This window comes from Neltuma alba, unplaced genomic scaffold (genome assembly GCF_004799145.2).
Source record: "Neltuma alba isolate B1F8T4 unplaced genomic scaffold, ASM479914v2 tig00013172_pilon, whole genome shotgun sequence".
NCBI lineage: Eukaryota > Viridiplantae > Streptophyta > Magnoliopsida > Fabales > Fabaceae > Neltuma > Neltuma alba.
The window spans coordinates 46-27444 of NW_021637483.1; the positions used below are offsets into that span (position 1 = coordinate 46).

The window sequence follows — 27399 nt, forward strand, 5'->3', positions numbered from 1 at the left end:
CAAACTTTTCGTGAGAGAAGAAAACGCTATCACACACACACACAAACCATATCATAATTCACAAAAGCTAATATGAGTATATTGAGATGCATTATATTAAACCCTCCATATATGTTTTTACTCACAGTAGTGTTACACAGGAAATCAAAATATACACACATACATATATCATAATTATATTTTTTCTCTTTGGGACAACATAGTAATTTTCCTATAGCTACCGAGGATATTGCTCTGAAACTGAAAGCTGATTTACTGATCCGGCTGATTTGATTCCTGGTAAGCTTTTCCAGATATAAAATGAAGGTTCTGAAGGAACAGGAAGAGTGATGGAATGAATACTCAGCATTGGAACAATGGAAGCCATTGTTGGCCTGTGTTCTGCATTTTCTTGAACACACAGTAACCCTATGTGGATGCATCTCATTATTTCACTTCTTGACCAGCATCCTCCTCCATCAACGTTGGATCCACAATATTTGCCAATGTCCCTTTTGTCCAGTTTTTCCAACCTGAAACAACTTGTTCGATAATTAGCTACTACCACATCCATTTTATGTTTTTTTTTTCCCTGAATGTTTTTCGGTGAAACATTATTGAGAAATTCATGGCTAGTTTTGACTTTAGTACTAAAATTAGATTTGGATGGATAAAGGGCATGTACTTACCGCACTTACTACGTGCTCCTCATTTTCTCCATTCTGAAATCGACAGTTTTTCTGGCCACTTATAATTTCTAAAACCAATACTCCAAAACTGAAGACGTCTGATTTAGTTGAAAACGTTCCATTCATCATGTATTCTGGTGCCATGTATCCACTGTCAGATATTTTATAAGAATGAGTACATTTAAATTTGATTAGTCAAGTGATATTCTCTGCTGGCAAAGAAAAAACAAGGTCAAGTTATATCTCCAGTGTTTATAACACTAATCTGATAAATCAATAAACTTACTGGGTCCCAACAACTGTACTTGTCTTGGCTTCAGTTTGATCTACCACAAATAATCTTGCCATACCAAAGTCTGATATTTTAGCATTCATCTTTTCATCTAAGAGCACGTTGCCTGCTTTGACATCACGATGAACAATTCTTATTCGAGAATCATGATGAAGGTATACAAGGCCTTTGGCAATGCCTTCTATGATTTTGTAGCGCTTTTCCCAATTCAATTTCACCCTTTTGACGGAATCTACATAAATACACACGTTACAATGTGACTTCTATATCTAGTGGTGCTTTGAATTCGGCTTGTCTAAAAGAAGTCAAAGAAACTTGGCAATAGGGTAATCTGAAATCAGAAGAAATAGATGACATTACAGAATCAAACGCTAATATTGACTTACCAAAGATGCAGCAGTCAAGGCTTTTGTTGGGAACAAACTCGTAAATAGGAGCTTTTCTTCTTTTTCGAGACAAAAACCAAGTAACCTCACTAAATTCCGATGCTGTAGCTTGGCCACCAGCAACACTTCATTCTTAAACTCCATTTCACCTTGCCCAGAATCTCTACTCAACCTTTTTACAGCGATCTCTTGTCCATTATATAACCTACCCTGAAATTATGTATTTTTTTTTTAAAAAATCAAATACGTGAGTTTTGATATAATATAAATACAGGCACTGGAATATTCCGTTTGAATAATATTTAATTTAGTACTGTATAATTTAATTTCTTACCAAGTAAACAGGTCCGAATCCACCCTGTCCAAGCTTATTTGCCTCAGAAAAATCATTCGTTGCCGCTCTGATGGTTTCAAAGTCCATTTGCAATGACTCAACGGTCATGATTTCATCTTCATCTTCTCCGGCTACGTTACGCATGGCAGCGCAAGTATATGTACGTAAGAAGGTTACAACGACATAAGAAAACATTTTTCAACTAAAGTAATGTTGGACATGATTTTCCAAGACTCCTTGTTTTGTATGTTTTTATTAAATATCACTCTCTATACTTTAATATTTAGATTGAATTGAGATTGATTGATTATACGTATAATCAATCGATGTTTCAACTCAATTATAAATCAATCTCAGTTGTAACACAGTCCTTATAATTTTGACTAGATTATTACTCAATCTCTATAATTTAACCATTTAATAAAAAAATTAGTCCACATATTTTAGAAAAATAAAATTAATATTTCTTGAAGTTCAGGGCAATGGTTGTGACTCAGGAATTGAGTTGCAGTCCAGTCAAAACTTTAGGAGTCACTTGAACCCATTTAATGTATAAAAAACTGAGACAAGCTAAAACTATGAACCCATTTAACAGATAAAAGATTAATTTTCGTAATTTATAATGCGTTGACTTACTTCGAATAGTGTTCTTCAACCTCCTGGCTTTAATGATAACAACGAAGATGACCAGTGCGATGAACGCAACAGTTGACACAACTATGGCAACAACAATTCCTGTTGTGTTTCTCTTTCCTGTACAGGAAAAAAAAAAAACAAGAAGAAGAAAAGGATTTTCTGCTCACAAGTATAACATGTAAATTAGAGATTGCCCCATTCAAGCAAATTCTAGAGAGATATGTAAGTTGCTAGAGATTGACTCTGATCATCTTTTACCCCCTTGTGTGTGTGTGTGTGTGTGTGTGAACCGCATGCAAATATTGATACCTTTCTTGGGTGCCGTCGGAGGAGCAATTGGCGGAAGAGGAGACGGCGGCGACTGTAATGATATGAATGGTTGTGCAGCCGCAGGATCAAAGAAGAGGTAAGTCTCATATACAATGCTGCAACTGGGTCGCAACACTTCGCCACCTTTCATTCCATTGCAACATTTCGGAATTTCCGAGATTGCTCCATTCAAGCAAGCTCTGCAAGCGTTCTGTGACAAGTCTGGCGTGCACTGTACCAGACCATATATCGTCTGATTGCTCGGACCTGTCGCATTCGCCACCGCGAACTTCCGAACAGAGTTGCCGGAAGAAGCCCTGTCTCTTAAAAGATTCATCATCTTCGTCACCACGCTCTTGAACTGGTCTTTCTCCAACACATCATGTGTGTCCGACCGGTAGAAATATGGCGATGTTTCCATGAGACCGAATATGGTTCGGTTGGAATATCGCAGGAAGCAGTTATCGTACCAGCCGATCGCCTCCTTCACGCTAGGGCAAACCTGGAGAAGAGTCATCCTTGCATCTGCGAGACAACTGCGACAATCTGGTTCCTTAACATCTCCTCGGCAGAGTGCGATGGCGTTAACCCTGTCGAATTTACTGCCGGAGGAGAAGTTGTAGAAGCCATAGTCGATTTGCGTGTTGGAGATATTCATCAAAAGGTTTTTGAGATTGGTCTGAAAGGTACTGTTGCTATCATCAGTAGTCCCAGTACAGTTGAATTTTAAGAAGTTTGATTGGGCATCAGTGCCCTGATGAGACGTTAGCGTTAGGTCAAGGAGAAAGAAGAGAAAGGAGAAGAGCCTCATTGTGACAATGGTAAGAACTAAGAGTAGTAGTGAAAGTGTTTGAGATTTGGGTGATGAGGTTTGTGTTTATAAGATATTATCTCTCAGCCCTAAATTAATCAATTAAATCTTATACTACCTTCAATCCTAACTATGAGATCTTATTTGCAAATTACAAATAATGTCTTATAATTAAAACCAGAGGTAATATAAGGATGTGAGGCAATATCGTAAATGCCTTTGTCTCCACATAACCTTGTGGTTGGGGAGATCAGGCGCGGACTAAGTCCTACTTTCTAGAGTTTACCTTAATTTGCCTTTTAAATGTTATATTTGTGTGTATTAATCCCAGATACTTATTATAACATGTAATAATAGCTTTATATAAATTAATAAAATTAGTTAAAATTAGATATTTTTTGCAAAATTTTAAAATTATCATCCGTAAAAGTTATTAGTTAGAATGAAGACTTTGATTAATTAGTCAGCAAGTTTTATAATTAGTTAGAAATGCAATGTGTAAAAGATTGATACTTTAGACAAAATATATTAATTATATTTCAAATATATTAATTATATTATGAAATATGTTAGCAATCTCGATAATAAGCGCGGACACACATTATTGTATGGGGATCTAGCTAGTATTATTATAATTTATTGTATGTAGTTGCTGTTTTTAACAGAAGATTTTGTTTATTTGTTTCAATAATACATAAAAATATTTTAAACATCAATAAAATGAGGTTCTGACTTGTGAAAGATAAATCAACAATCAAAATTAAAATCATTTCAAATATTCATTGTCACACAAAAAAGGACTAATCTACATATTTGAAAACTAAAAGCGTCCTTTTATCTTTTATTTTACATGAGATTTCATTTTGATCTCTTAATTCTATAAACTATCTTTTCAGTTTTTTAACCCCAATGCACTTAACAAAAATATTCAGAAACTGAAATTTTAAACATCAACAAAATGTTCAAAAAAATTATCATATTAATTATAATTTTCAAATAATAATATTTGTCACAAAAATCAACATTTGTGACTAATGAAGTTAGGGTTAGATAACCGGAAAAAAATATTTTTAAAATTAAGGGATCAAACTTAAATCTTATATAGAGTTCGAGAATTAAATGAGTGTTACCTATTTTAAAATATTAATGAGCAACCATTTACGCATGTATTGATAACAAACACAAATGTCACTAGTAAAAATAGGAGGAAAAGATAAAAAGGAAAAAATTTGGTGAAATTTGAGTGGTTACATATTCATCATATCCTTTATTCTAACTGGGGGAAAGCAGGATAATAATAAATGTAAAATTGTATAGAAAAAATTATAAAATTCACTTATAATTCTTAAACAAACTCGAGTGATATTAATAAATTCGTATGAATAAACAAGATTACCTTTGTCCTTCCACTAAATGAGATCCAAGGTTGCTCAAAAGAGAACCAATTCACTTCTTATCTTCATTGCTAGATTAATTTTAAACGGTCAAACTTTAATATCATGTAAGAACATTATTATAACATCGAATAATGCATATAATTAAACTATTAAAATATTACCTATCAAAACTGCAGAGGATTAAAAAAAAATCAACAAAAATATTCACCCGTAAAAATCATATTTTAACAGTATAAAATTATTTATATATTCTTGATCAAAAAAATTTATTTATATATTTTTTGTTATTTCATAATATAATTTTTTTATAACATTAGATCTCAATTACTCCCTCTAATCATTTTGTAAGAGCCTGATAACTAAATTATGTGGTTTAAGAAAATAGTTAAAATTAGTTAAAATAATATAATATGTAATAAATGGACTTTGTAATGCAATATATAAAATTAATTAGGAACAAAATGCAAAAAAATTAAATATTTAAACAAACATAAGTGCAATCTTTTAAAATAAACCAAGATAATTTAAATTTTAAGCTATTATAAAAACGAGATGAGGAAGTATTTAAATTTCATCTCATGATAGAGACAAAAAGTGGAGGGGAAGGGAAGTTGAAAGGTTTCCAATGTTGATTGCAAGTGCTCCTTCTATCTTATTTATAAGTTCCAAATTTAGGAAGGAGTATAATTTATTTTATAAGTTTTAATTTGAATTTGTTTCAATATTTAATGTATTTTTTAATGTTGTTTTTAAATATTTTTCTCTTGTCATATTTTGATTTCTCATACATTCTGTTTCATTCTTTTTCTTATTTATTATAAAAATATATTTAAAAATAAAATTATATTTCCAACTAATTTTTATTAATTACTCCTCTTGTACTTAATATAAAACTTATTTAACTAATTTGGTTAGATTAAGAAAGTTATGTAAGTCAGTTAATTATAAAAAATATGACATGTTTTTTCTAAAATACCATAATCATCTTTCTTAATATTCTCCTTTCTCTTCTATTTGATTATTGTTGAGAAGTTGTCCATAGGAATAATTTAGAAAAAATTAATAAATATGAGAAATAAATATTATATTTAGAATTAAAATTAACTCAATAATTAGATCCTATATTAAGAATTAGAGGAATACTTGTTATTCAATGACTTTTCCTTCCCATAAATTGTCTCCTGTGTGACCTTCACAATTTATTGCGCTTTTGATGGGTAAGGATGACCTAGTGAATAATCCATCATCCATGGGAAAAAGACCAAGGTGAGGACGGCTTCGTCTTACACGCCATATGAAAAATCTGCGCAAGTCTATCTAGTTTTTTTTTTTCAAAAATAAAAATATTTTCTGGGTGAAAGGTAATTTCGTTCTCAAAATATTCACACAAAAAATTATAAATATATTAAAAAATGTATTCAATGCAATCCTAAAAGGATTAAAAAATGAATGATATCGCCATATTTTAGTTAATGTTAATTTTTTAGCTGAAAAGGTGACAACATTGGTTTTTTTTTTTTTTTACCATTCCTCCTAAGTAATATTAAGCAAAAAAAAAAACTTTTGGATACATACACTTTCTTAATACTACTTCTAATGCTAAATATAAGAATTAGTTGGAGATTCTGAAAGGTAGTTTTGTTCTCAAAATATTCACACAAAAAAAATATAAATATATTTAAAAATTTACTCCATGTAGTCCTAAAAGTATTAAAAAATGAATGATATCGCCATATTTCAGTTAATGTTAATTTTTTAGCTGAAAAGGTGACAAGCATAGTCCTATTCATAATATACACTTTTAAATCTCTGTAAATTTTTTTAGCAATAATAATTTTATTTTCACTCAAAAAAAATGTACTCGCTTAAATATCCAAAATTTTAACTAATTTTTTAGCATTGATTATCCTTTTTTCCTACGTATTCTCTCTCGCCCACTTTTCCTTGGGTTATTTGAAAAACACAAGAAATAATTATTGGGGAAGATGATTATCCCAATCGAGCCCAATGGTCACACTTCAAGAACCGTAATTAAACATTGGAAGCTTTTAGCTTCGCATCGGTTCAAATGGCCAGTGCATGTTCTGCAATATTTTCTAGTAATAAAACTCAAATATATATATTCCATTACAACAGCTAGAGTTACGTTAAAGTCCTTACTAGTATTACGGTTTTATTGACTCCTGGATTTCCACGGTATCGACCATCTTGCACCTATAAATAAGAATATACATTAATTAATTAATATAAGTAACAAAAGTAAAAGATTGAATTAGTTTTATAATATGACATTAATTACCATGGTAACAAGCTCAGATGGCAGCTGTCCCTCAAAGTTTTGGAGCAGGAATGCCAAACTGCATTCATCTATTTCTACTGTATTCTGTTTGTTCTTGTTGCGCTTTTACTTTTTGCGTTTTTACTTTCTGTACTTTATTCTCTAACTCTGCATACAACACACTCAAACTTAATTCTAGGTATTTGGCAAAAAACCAAAATATAATTTTAAAAGTGATTTTATGGTATAAAAAAAAAACATGTGAGAGGAATTTTATTTTGATTTGTATAGAAACACTTTTTAAATGTGCCAAACACTGAAATTCACTTATCTCCATTCGTAACAAGTCAATAATTATGATCCATTTATGGTTAGATTTAGCACACTCAGATGGCAAAAATATTAGATTAAATATACAAATCTTACCTGTGAACTATTCCCTCATACGTATTTGATGCTATAAATTTTTTTTATGTAAATATACATGAATGTTCTCAAATAAAACTAAAAATGGCATGACCGATAAGTGCAGTTAATGTTCATTTATTTTATGACATTTTGTTCGAGTGGGCCCATTTACTTTTTATGGTGTGAATGTGAAATGTGATTTGGCCCAATTGAAATGACCTGGGTAGCTCACCTAAGGCCTAGATGTCTTTAGCCCAAACGGATTAAAATCTTGGCGGTAGGCCCTGTTATTGGGCTTTTATGAACTTAACCCAGGAATTTTTTTTATGAAAGTTGTCGAATTTAACATGCAATATAGCCAGACTAAAGGAATTCAGAATTGATGCTTACCCATATTCACACTTCCTTTGCAAGCTAGAACTGAATCTACAAGAGGAGTTAGAGGAAGTCTTAAGACTTGAAGAACTTAAATGGTTCCAGAAATCTAGAACAACCTGGATTACTAAAGGGGATAGGAATACAAGGTTTTATCACTTAAAAACCAGATTTAGAAGGAAGAAAAATAGAGTTTTAGCTCTAAAAAATGATCATGGAATCTGGATTGAGGAGGAAGATAAGCTGAAGGAGATGGTGGTAGATTATTTTAAGAAGCTATACATGGCTGACAATTGTGACCAATTTTTGCTAAGAACCTCAACCTGTTTTCCGGAAACTAATGGCTCCCTGGATGGTCTATGTGCAACTCCCTCAGATGAAGAAATTAGAAATGCGGTGTTTGCTATGGGTCCCTATAAAGCCCCTGGAGAGGATGGGTTTTCCCCTATTTTCTTTCAGTCTAACTGGCAAATAGTTGGACCTGCCCTCTGTAACTTTGTTAAAGGAGTTTTCAAAAAGGAAATCGAGGTAGCGGATTCTAACAAAACTTTGATTTCACTTATACCAAAGATGGACAGTCCTGAACGGGTGACTCAATTCAGACCTATTGCTTTGTGCTCGGTGCATTATAAGTGTATCACTAAAGTGCTGACCCAAAGATTGAAGACTGTGATAAATGAACTGGTCTCTCCATTCCAAGCTAGTTTTATCAAGGGGAGACACATTCAAGATAACATCATAATTGGGCAGGAGTTAATGCATACTATGAAGAAGAATAAGAGCAAGAAGGGCTTGATGGCAATGAAGATAGATTTGGAGAAAGCTTATGACAGGATAAGGTGGGATTTTCTACAACAGGTGCTCGTGGAAACTGGAATGGATAGTCAAACAATTAATCTGATTATGTCTTGTGTAACCTCAGTCTCTTATAATGTTCTATGGAATGGCTCTAAAACTCAGTTTTTCCAGCCACAAAGAGGCCTTAGACAAGGGGATCCGTTATCTCCTCTTCTATTTGTACTCTGCATGGACAAATTATCACATTTAATTACAGATGCAGTTAATGAGGGGAAATGGAAACCCATAAAGGTGACTAGACAGGGTCCAGGTATATCCCACTTACTTTTTGCAGATGATTTACTCTTGTTTGGAGTTGCCACGGAGAGACAAGCTCGGTGCATGATGGATTGCCTGCAAAGTTTCTCCCTAGCTTCTGGGGAGCTAGTCAACAGAAATAAATCTTCCCTATTCTTCTCGCCAAAGGTTGATAGTGGAATGAAAGGCAGAATAAAAAACATAGCTCAAATGAGGATTTCTGATGAAATAGGGAGTACCTGGGTTTTCCTCTTTCTAATACTAGGAGACCAGTTGAAAAGTTTCATTATATTATCGATAAAGTACAGTCTAAACTGTCAGCTTGGAAAGCTGATAGTCTTTCACTAGCAGGAAGAATTACTCTGGCTAAATCTGTAGTGAGTTCTATTCCCCTCTATCCTATGCAAGTGGCTCTACTTCCAAGGAAGATTTGTGAGGAGGTAGAAAGATTGCAAAGAAATTTATATGGGGCAGAAGTCAGAACTCTCATGGCTATCACCCTATTGGATGGCATCAAGTGACTTTACCTAAGTCCCATGGAGGATTGGGTTTCAAAAAAGCTAACTTCGGTTAATAGGGCATGTGGAGCAAAACTAGCTTGGCAGCTGATTATTGGTGAAAAAGGCTTATGGGTGGATGTGTTACAGCACAAGTATATGTTGCGTGAGGGGGAGAGTCTACTAACTGCTATTCCGGGAGACTCACAGCTCTGGAATTTTGTTTGTAATCAAGTAGACATTATAGAGAAAGGAACAAAATGGCAAGTCAGAAATGGTGTGTTTGTAAACTTCTTTACAGACCTATGGCTTTTTCCACGAAAGAGAATTAAAGACCTGTGTATTAGACCTCTAACCAAAGAGGAGGAAGCTAGCACTGTAGTTGAATGGACGAAATATGGAGAATGGGACTTTCAGAAGCTAGATACGGTTGTCAACAGGGAAGTTATTCAAAGACTGATTAGTGTACTTCCTCCCCGAGAAGATGCTGGGAATGACTTGATGATATGGAATGCTACAAATAATGGCATGTTTAGTATTAAAAGTGCTTATTCTCTGTTAGAAGAGAATAATAGGGCTCTCTTTAATCCAATTTATAATCTTATATGGAAATGGAATGGGGCAGAGAGAATTAGAGTTTTCCTTTGGAAAGCTTTTAATGATAGACTCCCAACGAATCTATGGAGAAGTAGATGGTGCTCAACTACAGCAGACTGCAATTACTGTCATAATGGAGTTGAGGATACACTTCATGTGCTAAGGGATTGCTCGTATGCTAAGCAACTTTGGTTACAACTGATTAATAAAAAATATGTTGCAGAATTCTTTACTGTCTCTCTCAATGATTGGTTTGCAATGAATCTAAAAGGAAAGCTGGGGAAGTCGGAAATTAGTAGTTGGGACATTACCTGGGGGTGTAGCAGTCTGGAAACTTTGGAATTGGCGGAATCAGACAATTTTCGGTGACAATATACAAGGCAAACCGTGGAATCCTGGTGATTATATCTCCAATTGTTGGCGTTTCTTTGCTGTCAATCCGGAAGTGAGCAATAAGCGGATGAGCAAAGCTGTTAGGAAGGATGAGAAGTGGATATCCCCCCCGGAAAATTGGGTGAAATTGAATGTTGATGGGGCTATGGCTCAACGATCCAATAAGGCGGGGTGTGGAGGGGTTATCAGAGATCAGTTCGGAACCTGGATTGTGGGATTCTGCTTTTCAATTGGTTTGTGCAGTGCTGCAGAAGCAGAGGAGTGGGCGATTCTTAGGGGACTGAACTTAGCTTGGGACTGTGGATTCAAGCAAGTGATTCTGGAATCTGATGCCAAGGATCTGATTGAGCAGCTTCTGAGAAAAGAGGAGACTCAATATGGAAGTCTCGTTCTTGTCAGGATCCGTGAGCTACTGAGATTCAACTGGCAAGTGGTGCTGAAATATGTATCAAGAGAAAGGAACAAAGTGGCGGATGGACTTGCAAAGATGGGTATTTCTCTTTCTGCATATTGGGATACTTGTCCTGAGAATTTACGGATTTTAGCGGATCACGAGTGTACAGGATCCAATCCTGTTAGTTTCTAATTTGGGCTTATAGCCTTCTCTTGTACCAAAAAAAAAAAAAAAAAAAAAAAAAACATGCAATATATATAAATTATTGGGACCTCTTGCATTATAGTCACTTGAGTCTACTTCATTCCAATTTATTTTATTATTTCTGCAAAATAAAAAGGATATATATAGATTTTGTAGCAAAATTACCTTTTTTTTTTACCCCCAACATTTAAATTAAGAGAGAAAAGTACATATATAAAATAAATTAAATAAGTATAGAACTCACCAGAACATGAAATATTTGTTGACTTATTAGTTTCAATATTTTTGGCTCTCCTGGATTTAAGTAGGACCACAAAGATGAGCACTGCCAGCAACACAATAATTGGGACTACCACGGCAATTATAGCTCGGGATGAGTTGCACCTTCCTGCTCAAAGCAACTTTGGGTTACATTTCTTTTTCTTGTTGATGATTAGATTATATATGAAATCAAAAACATTTTGATATGTTATAAATATGAAATAATACAGTTTTGAATTTTTATTTATGATTTTTGGAAGAAAAATACTTTGAAAAAGCATGCAGTTTTGATTTTTAAAAAATTGTAAAAAGCTCAAAATTACAGCATTCCATATCGGTAACTTATTTTATGAAAAAATCTAATGATCAGTGATGTGTGTGTGTGTAAGCTTATTGCATTAGAGAGTGGTCATAAGAGGCCTTTATCGCCAATCACACGCAAACAATTTAATCAATAAAAAGTTTCACAAGAAGTGGGTGGCGGGATTAGGGTGTCAGCTACCTCTTAATTTTATAATTTTTCCCAGATATTTTTTGTGAGCCTTTTTTTTATTATTAGATTTTACAGACATTTTGGTATCTTATTTATTAAAAAAATGGTTTAATTTTTAATTTTTTTATATTTTTTTTAAGATTAATACTCTAAATGGTTCGGTTTGTTTTTAGCTTAAAGTATTAAATCTTTAAAAAATTATAAAAAAAAAAATTAAATTATTTTTTACAAATAAGATATCAAAATGTCATTCATTTTATTTAAAATCTAATGATAAAAAGAAACTAAAATTTTTTTGAAAAAGAACCCCAAAATCAACGGGTAGCTAGGAGGCGGCTAACAAAACGCAGCTCACGCCTCAACTCAAGTGGGTAGTCTGCAATAACAACTTACGATATACAAAACAATGACAACAGTTGCATGCTGCTCATTTAATTGATTAGATTATCTACATCGTACTCTCCCGTCTTAAATATGGGACCAATTTTATAGTGTAACTTGTACTACAAAATGGTTCATATATTTAGGAAAGGGGACTGATAAATGATTTTGCTTTGAGTGAACTGTTAAGTGATTTTTCATATAAATATCTACACACCTTGTTTGGGTACGAAATCAAGAACTGCCGGAGGAGATGGTGGCAACGGCGGTGATGCGAAAGATTGTGAAGCAGTAGGATCAAAGAAGCTGTAGGTTTCATATCTAATGTTGCAGCTGGGTCTTACCACTCTTCCACCTTTCATTCCATCGCAACATTTCGGGATTTCAGAGATTGCCCCATTCAAGCAATTATTGCAATCCTTGTTCAACAAGTCCGGCGTGCACCGTGCAAGACCGTATATCGTTTGATTGCTCGGTCCCGTCGCATTCGCCGCTGCAAACTTCTGAACAGAGTTGTGGGAAGCAGCTTTCTCTCTCAAGAACTTCATCAGCTCTGTCACCACAAAGTTGAACTGGTCCTTCTGCAACACGTCCTGTGTGTTCCACAGATAGAAATATGGCTGTGTTTGCATGACGCCGAATATGGTTCGATTAGAGTATCGGAGAAAGCAGTTATCGTACCACCCGATTGCTTCTCTGACGTTAGGGGCACAAACTTGGAGAAGAACAACTCTTGAATCTGCGAGACAACTGTGACAATCTTGTACCTTAACATCTCCTCGGCATAGGCCGATAACGTTGACTTTGTCGTAGTTTTGGCTGGAGGACAAGTTGTAGAAGCCATAATTGATTTTTGTGTCAGAAGTGACGTTAAATAAAAGGGATTTTAGGTTGGTTTTGAAGGTACTCTTAGTGGTATCATCGTCGACGATGCTGTTACTGCAGAAGAATTTCAAGAAGTTTTGCTGGGCATTGGTGCCGTGATGAGATATTAGCGTTAGGTTGAGGATCAGAAAGAAGAAGAAGAGAAGAGAAATCAGCCTTGGAGAAAGCATAGCTATTGCAAATGTACGTATTTTTCTGGATGGAGTGTTTTGAGATTTTGACTCTTCCCACTAGTTTGAGACTTTGTGTTTGGGCTTCTATATATATATATATATCCTATATTAGTTAGGGGTCCTTCTGATGAAAGAAATTCTCAATACTTTTTATAAGCTAAGACATAGTTTTAATGTGTATGATTGATTGATGTGTGTAAATTAGTATAGTAAGCATAGAAGGAGTATATATACGTGTGTGTGTGTGTGTGATACCTTGACTATTATCCCAATTAAGCATTTTGTGCCTTCATTTTGTGATTATACTTCATTATTTTAACCAAATCACGAGAATAAAGAAAATCAATTAAAATATTTACCAGTAATAATTATGTATTCTTTAACGATTAACCCTAATATTTACTTAGACATTAAAAAAACAAATATGTTCTTATATAAAGAACCAAAACAAGGTAAACGTTTTGAATCCTTAATCTTAATGTGTGTGGATATTCTATTATTACGTTCTTCTCATTTAAGCCAATAACTTAATCTACTTTCAAAGTGGTGAACTTTTTTCTGCAAATGATTTTTTTTTTTTTGGGGTTTCCGGGGGTTAGTTCAAAGTCCAGCTGCTTTGGTATGAATTTAAGATATGGTAACCTAACTATTTGGTGGGATTTAGCATTTAATTAGTTAGTATCTCCTCCGGTTTTATATATAAGTTTTACTTTTAAAGAGGAGTTAGGTCTAAAATATAAAATTTATTTTTGAGTTTGTTTAAGCATTTATTATTTTTTTCCTCTTTTGCCTTTAGTTGATTGTATTTAATACTCTCTTTGTTATTAATATTACCTCATATATTCTCTTTTGTTATTTTTTATTTATTTCTTTTTTTTCATTTACTCTCTTAATAAATAAAGGTAAATTTGAAAAAAAATACATTTCTAACCTATTTATTATTTTTAATTAATTTTAACTGCTAATTTGTTAAACAATTCAATTATTTGAAGCTTACATATAGGATCAAAGAGAATATAATATATGATGTATTTAATGCTCTTTTTGTGAAACAATTATTAAAATCACACAATTTAAAATGTTAGTTAAATTTAATTTAAGCAATAAATGCATAAGATAGTCTCATTATACCTTTATTTGTAAATAAAGTACATGAGAGATAATAAATTAAAATTTATTGCAGAGAGATAATAAGTGATATAAGTGACATACATTTAATGTGAAAAAAATTAAAAATTTCAGGCAAAAAGAATTTTTTTTATATTTAGAAATATCTTTGTGAGAAAGATTGTTTCGGGAGTAATGTTTTACTTTACTGTTGAGTGGTTGAAAAAATCCATTATCTTGATTGGAAAAAAAAGGTTTAATTTAGACATATTTATATTTATAATTTTCATACAAATGAATGTATGATGGAGAAAATATATAAAAAAAGGTTTAATTTAGACATATTTATATATATAATTTTCACACCAGTTTGACTAGTTCTCTACCGGTTCAACTCTTTCCCGGTTTAACATCCAAACCGAACCCATCCACTGACCGGTTCATCAGTTTACTGGTTGAATTGGCCGGTCCAAACCAGTTTTTTGTTCACTACTATAAATAACATGACGTAATGATGGCTCAACTGTTGGCCGACGTAAAAGATTGTTCTCATATTTTTTGTCGCTTATAAAGGTTATGTTTAATCATTGTTTTTTTTAATTTTCGTAGGTAGTGAATAGCTGAATTACATATTAGTAAGATCTAATTTAAATACAAATTTTTATATTTTATTTTAATTTATAACAAGTTATACTATTCATAAATCACAGATTATTCATTTAGCATAAAATGTGACACAGCGAAAATACTCCTCCGGTCCTTAATATAAGACCCATTTAACTAATTTGATTAGATTAAGGAAGTTAAGTAGTTAGTTAATTATAAGAAATGTGACACATTTTCCTAAAACACCATAATTATCTTTCTTAATACTCTCTCTTCTTCTTCTACTTAGTTATGGTTGAGGAGTATCTATAAGGGTAATTTAGAGAAAATTGATAAATATGAGAAATGGGTCCTATATTTAGGACCAAAACCAACTCAACAATTGGGTCCTATATTAAGGACCGGAGGAGTATCAGGGCTTCATCACCATTTCAAGCTGTTTCCATTTATATAACAGAAAAAATGTATTGTTTATAGTGAAAAGGAGAGCAAAGCCACGGAAACAGCTAGTGTGCATAATTAATGAGCTCACATGACGGATAATTAATACTGGTATTAAAATAAAAACCAAATCTTGAAGACAAGAATAAAACATACTTAAGATTTATATATTACCTTCTGTCTTAATTATAAGATATCATTTATAAACTATAAATGAGATTTTATAATTAGGACCAGAGATTATATAATTCATAATGTTAATACCTAAAATGTTAAGAATAATTTGGTCAAATATTATAAAAATTTATTAATACTAATGCTAATGCTGCTATCCTTTTTCTTATTATCAGTGCCTATTTTTCTAATAAGATAAGAGTACTGTTTTTATTAAGGTAATAATTAAATCAGAACACACTTATCCCATTTGAAGTAAAATTATAACTTTAATAGATATGGTAAATGTTCGTTTAAATATTATAACAGTACTCTTATCTTTGGCCAACAATAAAACTCCTATCAATTTCTTCTTAAATATCAATTGCCAGCCATAAGAGGTATTGATTATGCGAGCTAATTTCAGCCAAAAGTACCATGTGAAATAAGGAATGGAACCCTTTAGTTGAGCTTTCTCATTTAAGTCTCAATTAACGGATATTAACTATTAGATGCCCTCTAATAGTGTTGAGATAAAGATCTTTATTTAATTTTTAAAAAAATAAATTTGTAATTCCCTCCAAAGTTATCAAATTCATGAGTTTAAATATACTTATGATAAATATGTGAACTCAAATTATAAACTTGAATCGTAAACTTGTAAAAATTTACTTTTATTGATAAATTAGTATTAAAAATATATAGTTAAATAATTAAAATATAAAAATAACAACAATATTATTTAAATATATTTTAAATCCAAATAATTGAAATTAAATTTATTATCGTTCATAATATGGCATATTTAACAAAAAAATTTTTTACAAATTCATATATATAAAATCATTAAACATAGCCATATTTAAAAATTTACACGAATTTAAGTGTAAGGTGACGCGATTTTATAAATAACTCTTCTCATGCATCAAGTTCAAATCCTCATACAATTTGTTCATGGTAAGTGAATCGGGATGAGCAAACCAGTTGGAAGAATTTTGGGCCTTAATTCATGTCTTAAATCATGTGTGAAGCCATCCAGTGTAGTAACTTCCTAGAACTTGTTTCTATCTTTAATTCAAGACTACATTAGCACTTGGAATTGTGAATATGATAAGGGCATTTCATTCAAAACCCTTTTGACCAAACAACAGCCATTTACACTAATCCGTTGCTTAACCCCTTGAGCTTTTCACTGTTCGTTAAAAATTTCAGCATGATTGATGAACATTGCATATTTTGGATACTGTGAGAATATGAGTTGCTGACATGATGGTTCAGTTCTGTGATGGTATATGTGTTGATAGAAGTTAAAAATCTATTATAGAAAGCTTGATATAATCCTACTTGTCTGACCGTACAATCACTGCTGCAGTGATGAATTTTTTTTTTTGAAGAAAAGAAACAGAAATAATAAACGAAGAGGTACCAATGAAGACAGAAGAAAAGAAAAAATATATATGAAAAAAAGGAAAGAGAAATAAATAAGCAGCTGAATTGGCAAGGTTGAGGAAATATATTCGTTCATGATTATGTCAGCTTGCTGATATAATTCATATTTGGATTCATGTGTGAACATATCTTGAATTTTGAACAGAAAATTTTCTCGTGTGCTAAGCAATTTAGTAAAATGCATATGTTCATTGATCATTGACATTCATTTTCCATTCCAGCATTTGGCCTTTCGAACATTACAACTTTAGCAAGCCCCTTTGATTCACAAAAGCTTGTAGCAAGTGAATGATGGAGATGTAGGATGGTTATAAGCCTATGGTGAAGCCTAAACTAGATGGTCCTAAGAGAAATTACCTTGATCTCTGAGAGTGAGAAAAACACTTTACCTTAAGAGAAACCTTATCTTTCTATTTGCTTGCCGTGACTAAACTGCTTGATTGTGATTTGATCTTTTGACATGCGCTTGTTCTTTATTGATGGCATTTAAAGGGAATGGTTGATGAATACAAGTATCTCACTCTTGAGCATGATTTAGCACTCTTCATTGATAATGTGCTTGAGACTTTGCTTTATTCCATCATTCTGTCCTAGGAATGCCAAAACTTAAGTGTGGGGGAATTTGATAAATCATGTTTTTCATATGCTTAGAATGTATATTGTAGGCTATTTTAAGGAATAGATTGACCATTAATTGCATAAATAAATAAAATGTTGATACACTTGAGTAAAAGAATTAAGCAATTGTGATAGTTTAATAGTTTTTATGAAATTCCACAATTGGATATTACTTCTGGCTTATTGTTCTGAATTCAGGGGCAAAATGGTAAAAATAAAGTAGCAGAAACACATTTCCAGTGAGGAATGAAAGGGGAGTCCAGAGGAAAAGCAATTCCATCACTGATAGAAACTGATTTCTATCACCAATGGAAAAGAGTTCCCACCGAAAACACCTACACTTAGTTTCAGAAATTTCAATTGAGAAGTGGGAAAACTGAAAATAGTTAAAAATTCATTCCAAGCCATCAAGGAGCCAACAGAAAAAAAAATTAGTTACAGCAACTTGGAACCTAAAAACAAGATTAATAATAGCAGAGGAAGAGGAAGTGGGGGAGAACTGAACGATTTCATTTTCTGGCTACTTGATTGCTCGGATAGGCTCATACACTTGAGATAATCTTTTGTTCACTGGTTCTTATTCATCTCTATCTTCTCACAATGCCTGCTCAATCACTGGTCATTACTGTCGAATCTGATATTTTCATGGCAAAGCTATAGTCTGAGTTTGAGAGAGGAGAAGTCGACATCATGTGTAGCTAATTCTGTAGATTCTTCCAAGAGCAATGCCGAATTTGAGCTATTGGATTGTAGAGGGAGTTTACATTCATCTATCTTCTTCAATTGCTTTATTAGTTGTAGAGTAATTAGAATAGAGTTCAGTTGTACTCTGTTTAGATATTGAATTGAATGCTATGTAACCCAATGTTGTGGAGAATTTGGTAATTTATTCTTGAGTTAGAAATTAATTAGATTCTTGTTTCAATTTAGAGAATCATTCGAATGGAAGTTCTGTTTGATTAAGAATCAGTTATTTGCACATTCAATGGTACTTAGCTCCGAATTAGATAATGCGATGAAGATGAAGCAAAACTCTTGGGAGAATTAATACTCTGATTGCTTTTGTTTTCCCCTTAAGTTCCAAGGCATTATTTACATATTCATTCATTGCCATTTTGCTACTGCATTTGAAATCAATAAAGAATCTTTTCCATTAATCTGAAGTGTTAGTCTATCCCTACATTGTTTACAAGTAAGTTGTGACAATTTTGCTTAGAAATTCAGAGAGTTATTAGACCAAGTGATTTGACACCTAGGCTTCATCATTGTAGTGCATACCTCTTCTCTATTGTTTTTTATTGCCTATACGACTAAGGGTAAATCAAATGGCATTGTTGCCGGCCTTTTAACTCCTAGAGATTCATTCTGATTGTTGCATTGTTCTTTTGCTTTGTTTTGATTTTCTCTTGATAGTTCCAATCTGTGGTGATTATCTTATTTCCATCTGAATAATATACTCTTGTATGAGCCATGACTTTGCAGAATTTTATCCCTTGGATATAGAAATTAATAGAACTTTAAGAAATCTAAAAAAAGCCAAATAGCTTCAGGCAACTAGTGCTTCACCAGAAACATCATCTATTCCTCTTATACCTTCATCTACTAATTCAGTCAACCAATTCAGTCAACTCTGACCCAAAGCATATATCTGATACAGAATCTTCCTTAGGCATTTCCTAGATCATCATTTCATCATGAATCCACATCTTGATCCTAATCATCCTAAGCCTAATGATCCTAATAATGTCAATCATGCTCAAGAACAGGAAGTTGAAAACAAGCCTGAACATTTAAATGCTAATCTTAAAGCCAAAAATAGAAGCATTAGGGAGTTAAATAATTCTGTAGTTGATTATGATCCATATGGTCTATGGAATAATGCTGTGATTTTGAAATTAAGAGTTCTTTATCGAATGCAATTTCTAAATTCTGTGGTTATGTAGGGGATGATCCACATCAATACTTGCAAGACTTGTATATGGCATGCTCTTCCTTCAAGCCACCCACTGTGTCAATTGAAGAAGTTCTGAAAAAGGCATTTCATTTTTCAGTTTTGGTTGATGCTAAGGAATGGTTAAGGTCTCTTCCTCAACACTATGCTATGCTCACGTGGTCCTAATTATAGAAGCTATTTTTGTAAAGATATTTGCAAGCCTCTAGAACAACAACATTAAAGAAGGAAATTTATAGTGCCAGACAGAACAAAGGAGAATCTCTATATGACTACTGGTCTAGATTTGTGGGAATGTTAACTCGTTGCCCTCATCACCAAATACCAAAACAATGGGTAGTCCAATATTTTTATAAGGGCATGCTTCCTCAAATGAAAGCCACAACAGATGCTGCTACCAATCGCTTGATTTTGGATCTAACACCTATACCCGGATGGGATCTTCTCGGGAAAATGGCCAGAAACAATCAGTAATTTAGTTCAAGAGACATTTATGATATGGGAGAAGTGAGCCATGGACCTCCCTCTGATTTTGTATTACAACGTTTGGTAGCACAAATGGAGAGTTTGAAAACTGAAATTTCTACTCTTTATCATACTTCCTCTTGACCAGAAGCACCTTGCAACAAAATTGTAGCTCCCTCTTATGATTTTTATGGATCTTTGATGCATCTCCCTACTGTTTGTCCTTCCAACTTTGAAGAGGTCAATGCCTTCTACCAAAACAAGCCTAACCAATACCAAAAAAGGGACCCTTTTTCACCCACATACAATGAAGGATGGAGGGACCATCCTAATTTACGGTGGGAGGTGGTGAGAATAGGAACTTTAGTAGTAAGTTCTCATCCAACAATGCTGGACCATCACAGTTTCAAAACACAAATCAAAATCTGGTTGAGTCATCTAAAAAGCTCATACCTATTCAGGACAACCCTAATAGAAATGAGGATACTAACCTACTCCTAAAGGGATTGATGACTCAGTTGAACAATCAAATGGCTGTAGACAAGCAATCTTTGCTGAATTAAATGAAAAAAGACAAAAATTTCTGCACCTCTTCGTTGAATTCAGTACTGTAGAAAATGGACAATGATAAAGCAACCATAAATTCTCAACTCACTTCTATTTGCAAGGATCTGGAAGAAGTTAAGATGAAGAATTCTGTTAATCTCTAGAATTTCATGTCATTTCAGCACTTTTTCTTTGGGTTTTATGCACTCTTAGATGTATTTGTTCATATTTTGGCATTTATCTTTGTTATTTTTGAGCTTATAAATTTTGTCACTTTTGAAAGGTTATTTTGGTCTAAGAATTAAAGTTTCAAGCCACTTGGAAGTACTTTGAAAGGAATTAAAGATCAAGGTTTCTTAGGAATTACATTATGGTGATAAAAAAAAGAACAAATAGAGGCCAAATCATAGGTAGAACTCCTCATTTGAGCTAGAAGTACAAAATTTTCCAGAGGTAAAATGAGTTGCGGCGCACTCTGACCTGGTTGCGGCTCAACTAAAATAGAGGAAAACTTGGCCACAGCGCAGTCGCTGACAGCAAAATTCACAATTCAACTAAGCTAAAAAATTCTAGGCTTTAAGCCCCAAAACTCGACTTTAGCCGCCATTCTTCAATTCTGGGTGGTTCTTGGGAGTCTTTGGCTGTGCTAAGGCTTGCTCCTTCGAGCAGATTGAGCTAGGAGTTAGAGCTTTGAAGAGATTTGGGTTTCTTTCCTTGGTTTTTCCTCTCTATCTTGCTTTCTCTACTCTTATTTCATGTTTGTGCTGATATAGATATATGTTCACATGGATTTTCTAAGTATGTATGGCTAAATACTTTGATTCTAGGGTTATTTTGAACTCCTGTATGGATTAAGTACTCATTTCCCCTTTATATTTGTGATTAATTATATGATTGTGCTGATTTTACTCTATGCTTAAAGCTTCTTCTTGATTGGCCAGCAATGAGGTTGTTGGGTTCACTTGATTGATGCTTGAGAGGGCTAGGTTGAGTGTAGAACTTGGGCTTAATAGTGTGAGAACTTGAAAATCATGAGTTGGATGGATGGTTTTGTTAATGAGATAGAGATATACTCGTTAACCTCACATAGTTACCTAAGGTTTGCAATTAAAATTGGGGCTTAATTAATTAATAGATTAAGGAATTAATTGAGCTAAACACCTATTTGGAGACTTGAGAAAGCACTTATAGGTAATTTAGTATCCTTGGCTAACATAATCTATAATTAAGAAGCAATTATAATGGGGATTTAATTGAGTACTTTTGAAATATAAGAGGAATAAATAATCCTAGGTCCCTTTGAATCATTAGAATTGAAAATCACTTTTCGTTTTTATTAATGTTTAATTTTATAAAGAGTTGCTTTTACTCTTGATATTTATATTGCTCAAATTATATGAAAGTGTGATAATCAATACTTGACCAGGTTTTGAAACCAAATCCTCGTGAGAACGATACTCTACTTATCACTTTATTACTTGTGACGACCAGTGCACTTGCGGTGCAAACAAATTCCAACCTTTTTTCTTTTGTTACACAACTGTCTAATAGCATGAGTAATCCACACAGAGATTTGACCCTTTTTTTGGGGGGAAAAAATATCAATGAAAGTCTTCTTTGGGTCCTTCTAACCAATAAAATTTTTGAGCAGAAAATTTTCATCAATTTTTTTTATTAGTTGTCACTGCAATATTTTGTACAATAATCTTGCTTTAAGTGGCGTACTCAAGATTTCCACACGCATTTTGAAACCATTTACAACTAATTTATCTCCTAATAACCCAAAGCTTTAAAAAGCTAGGTGTATATTTATGAGTAGTATAACAAATTTCTCAAGTCCCTTGGCCCCTATATATGCTTGAAAATGATGATCTAGTGAGGAAATTGCTCTGTAAAAGTAAGTTCATTTCTTGATTCTTCAACAAATTGATCTCGAGTTGATGATGATGGAATAATCTTAATACTTGGCATGCTTGTCTAATTATAAAAGAATGGTTCTGAAGGAACTGGGATGGTACATGAGGAGCTACTTAGCAACGTAATAGTGGAAGCTATTGATGGCCTATGAGCTGCGTTTTCTTGAAGACACAGTAAACATATTTGGATGCATCTCACCATTACACTTCTTGAAGAGCCTTCTTCTTCAATCAATAATGTTGGATTTGCAACATTTGACAATATTCCTTCACTCCAACTTTTCCAAGCCTGTAAGAGTACTTTGTTTAGTTGCAGAACCGAAAAAACAATGAAGAATGATTTTTCAAAGCTGATTCAAGTATTGATAGAGGGAAATACTTACAGCAGTTCCTATATGCTCTATGTTCTCCCCATTGTGGAATTCATTATTCATCTTGACCACTTATAATTTCTAAAACCAATACTCCGAAACTAGAAACATCTGACTTCGTTGAAAAGATTCCATATTTGACATATTCTGGTGCCATGTATCCACTACATATGCGTATCAAAAGATGATTAGTATTTAAACTTAATTAATCTAATAATAGCTCTAGCAATAGTATATAATCTTATAAACTTACTAAGTCCCAACAATTGTACTTGTGTTGCTTTGAGTTTGATCGACTGCAAACAACCTTGCCATACCAAAATCTGAGATCTTAGCATTCATGTCTTCATCTAAAAGTATATTGTTTGGCTTCAAATCACGGTGAATGATCCGTACTGGAGAATCTTGATGGAGATAAAGAAGACTCGAGAAATGCCTTCTATAATTTTGACACGTTTTTGCCAATTTAAACATGCTCTCTTGATTGGATCTGCATTCAGTCATGGACAACACATTCCATGATTTAAAGCAATAATCTATTGAAGTTTAACCTGATACTAATATTTTCGAAATGTAACCTCTCCAAATATTTATCTTTTATCATGATCTAGAAATTAAAAGAAAGGAAGACATGGAAGATTAACATTAGCTAACATACCAAAAATGAAGTAATCAAGGCTTTTGTTAGGAAGGAACTCATAAACAAGAAGCCTTTCTTCTTTCTTGAGACAAAAACCAACTAACTTGACTAAATTCTGATGTTGTAGCTTGGCCATTAGAAACATTTCATTCTTAAACTCCACATCACCTTGGCCAGAATTCTTGCTCAACCTTTTTACAGCAATCTCTTGTCCATTAGACAAACTACCCTGGAATTATATATTAAAAGAAAAAAGCACACGCACAAAACTAGACCATTGAGTTTGAGTAACCCAATACATGGGAGGAACCTAACTTTATTGTTATTTCTTATAAAACATTTTAATCATATACTCCTTCGCTCCTAAATATAAAACCCATTTTATAGTATAATTTATACTATAAAATAGGTCTTATATTTAAGATCGAAATGGTATCTTCAACTAGTATCTTACCAAGTAAACAGCTCAAAATCCACCTTGTCCAAGCTTATTTGCATCAGCAAAATCATTTGTTGCCATTCTGATGGTTTCAAAGTCCACTTGCAATGAGTCGGCTGCATCCTTAGCTTCAGCTATATAAAAATGGATGGTAGTATAGTAGAGGGAGTTATGATTAATTATTAATAACTATATATCAACTACATATGAAAATACGTTCCTCTAATAACTAATTTGAAAAATGAATAATTTTTCGACCTTGAAATTGGACAATAATTATCATTCAATCTTAAAATTCAATATAAAAAATAAATTATGTATTTTGAATATTTCTGCAGAAATACATACATTTTTATTTACTTTCCAAGTATATATTTTAATCTAAATTTAAATTTTTGACAAAAATAGCATTAATAAAAAATTGATGATTTGACTTTTCAATAAAATATAAATAATTAATATATATAATTTAATCAAATTGTTGGCAACCTTGTATTTAGTTATAATATGATAAACATGAGACGTTGACTTACTTTCCCTTTTATTGGGTCTCCTCATTGGCTTTAAATATATTACAACGATGAAGATGAGTAAGGTGAGTCCTGCAGTGAAGGCAACAACCACGGCAACAATCCTGGGTGACTTGTTTCTCTTTCCTACACAAAGCAAAATTTGCACTTATATTTATGACAAGTTGATCCTGATAAGTTAAATTCAATAAATTTTCCAAAAGGAAATTAAAAAAAAAAGAAATAGCTTTGATATATGCCTTTTAAGAGGGTTAAGATATTTTGAAATGTAAGTCCCCGTGAATTATAAGGGGTAACAACCGTGAATTATGACGGTTAACAAACGCCACTGCACAGGCATATTCTCATTCTCGTTGGAAACCTGTTTGAGATACTATTTAGTATTAGTTGTGAACTTTTTTAAAAATGGGAATTCTAATATTGATTCGCTATATTATAAAAGATTAACCTCTTTTGCTAAGCTCAACCCTCTTTAATTGAGACAAAATTCTTCTCACACACTTTTTCTTGTTCATAATATAAGAAGTCTTCCAGAAGAAAATTTTAATCCAAAAGATAAGATGTTGACAAAGTAATTAATGATAGTTTTTCATTTTTACCTCTTATTAAATAGAGGGGAGAGTTTTAAATGCAAGAGGGGAGAATATTCCAATCACTTTCTTTAATAAAGATAAAATAAATAACTTTTATCAATTGAAAACGTATTTAATGACTTTCCTAACTTTTTTGTTTTGTGAGAAGACTTAACCAACATTTTATATTATAGACCGGAGGGAGTATATACGGTCCAAAATTATTTCTCCACAGCCAATCCAGACACAAACTATAGGCAGTAATTTTCAGTTTTAGAATTATATTTTCTTGATCTAGTTTAATTTAAAAAAAAAAAGCCCTGATCATATAAGTTTACCTTGTTTGGAGGCAGGATGAGGCAACGGTGACTACACAAATGGTTGTGCATTATTGTATGCAGAAGCTTCAAAGAAGCTATCGGCTCCAAATCTAATGTAGCAACTAGGTCGGACCACCCGACCACCTCTCTTTCCATCACAACATTTAGAAATATCAGAGAATGCCCCACTCAAGCAAATGTCACATTCCTTGTTCGACAAGTCTAGCGTGCACTGTGCAAGACCGTATATGGTTTGATTGCCCCGACCACTAGCATTTGCCATCGCAAACTTCCGCAGCGAGTCTCTGGAAGCAGCCCTTTCTCTCAGATAACTCATCATCTGCATCAATACATTCTTGAACTCGTCTTTCTCCAAAGCGTCGGAGCTGTCTGACGAATTGTAACCCGACAATGTTTCCATGACACCAAATATCGATCGGTTTGAGTATCGGAGAAAGCAGACGTCGTACCACCCGATCGCTTCCCTCGCATTAGGTAAACATACTTGGAGAATAATCACCCTCGAATCTTGGATGCAACTGCGGCAATCTTGTATAGTAATGTCTCCTCGGCATAGTCCGATGACGTAAACTTTGTTGGAGTTGTTGCCGGAGGAGAAGTTGTAGAAACCATAGTCGATTTGTGTGTTGAAAGAGATATTTACTAAAAGGTTTCTGAGGTTGGATCGGAAGGAACTATTGCTGTCCGCAGGGCCTTCACCAAAGAAATGGTTTAAGAAGTCTTGCTGGGCGATAGTGCCATGATGAGAAATTAGGGTTAGGTAAAGGAGAAAGAAGAGAAAGGAAACCCTAGGCATGGTTATTGTACGTGTTTTCTCTATGCGTAGTAAAGGTAGGTTTGAGAATTGTCCAGTTGGGGTCTGTAATCTTTTCTTTTCTTTGTATTTAGGTTAGAAGATGGTGCCAAGAGTAATTGGGGATTGAGAGTGACGATGCCCAAACTTTACTTAGAACGACTTATAGTCATCTCTTGAGTTTACATTTTTCAGGGTAAATAATTTATCATACGAAGTGTTACGGGAAAGAGATAGGAAAATGTAGACGCCCCGCTAAATTAGAAATAGAAGACCATAATGATTTTTCTGGACTTCTAAAGTCTTGTTGAAACAAAGAATGCACTAATTTATTTTTTTAAAAAAACTTTAGTCACAATCATAAATAGCCCTATACTCACCCTAGTGCATTGCCCAATTTGACAGCCTTGTAGGTGTGTGTGTATATATATGTATATATAACTCTCATACAATTTTACTTATGCTGCAGTGTGTGTGTATTACTTTGATCCTAAATATAAGTTACTTATCAAAAAACTTTTGGTTCTAAATAAGTTACTTATAGTATATTTAATGCTTGTTTTCTAATTTAATCTTATTTAATTTTTATTAGAAAGAAAAAAAGAAAGAGATATCAAAATGATTTGTAAATTGAGAAAAAAATTGATAAAAATAAAATTTAAAAAACTTTATCAATTTAATATATTTTCTAATACAAAGGTATTTTAGTTATTTAACTATATTTACAAAATACCATATCAGATACCACTTCATTCTTTCTCATTTTTCAACTCTTAAATACTTGAATTGGGAAATAATAATTTCAAGGCTTTTTTTCCGGAATTTTTTCTCTTGTTTTTAAAGTGTCGCCCAGTTTTTCTTCTAACATCTTTAAAAATTAAAAAAAATCAAATATTACAATTATTTTTATTATTAACACAAATATATATTACATGTATTTTAAAATCATATTTACACGAAAATTAGGCCTCCTATAATATTTCACAAAAAAATTCCAACAAAATGGTTTGATTATCCATAATTTTTTAGGAGTTAAAATACATCCAACATCTTGAGTATCTTTTAAGTATAGAAAAACACACCCAAAAATCTTAAGTATTTTCTCAGTAGTATTTAGTATATTAAATTAATTTGTGATTCATCCATCACCCCAAAACATTTTTTACTACTTAAACAAGTATTTTCTAAGGAGTA

The 27399-nt window shown here is 32.9% G+C and overlaps 1 pseudogene; it reads right to left on the reverse strand.

The window, feature by feature from the left end:
* Positions 1–217: 217 nt before the first annotated feature.
* Positions 218–26208, reverse strand: LOC114735033 (uncharacterized; annotated as a pseudogene).
* Between the last annotated feature and the right edge of the window lie 1191 nt (positions 26209–27399).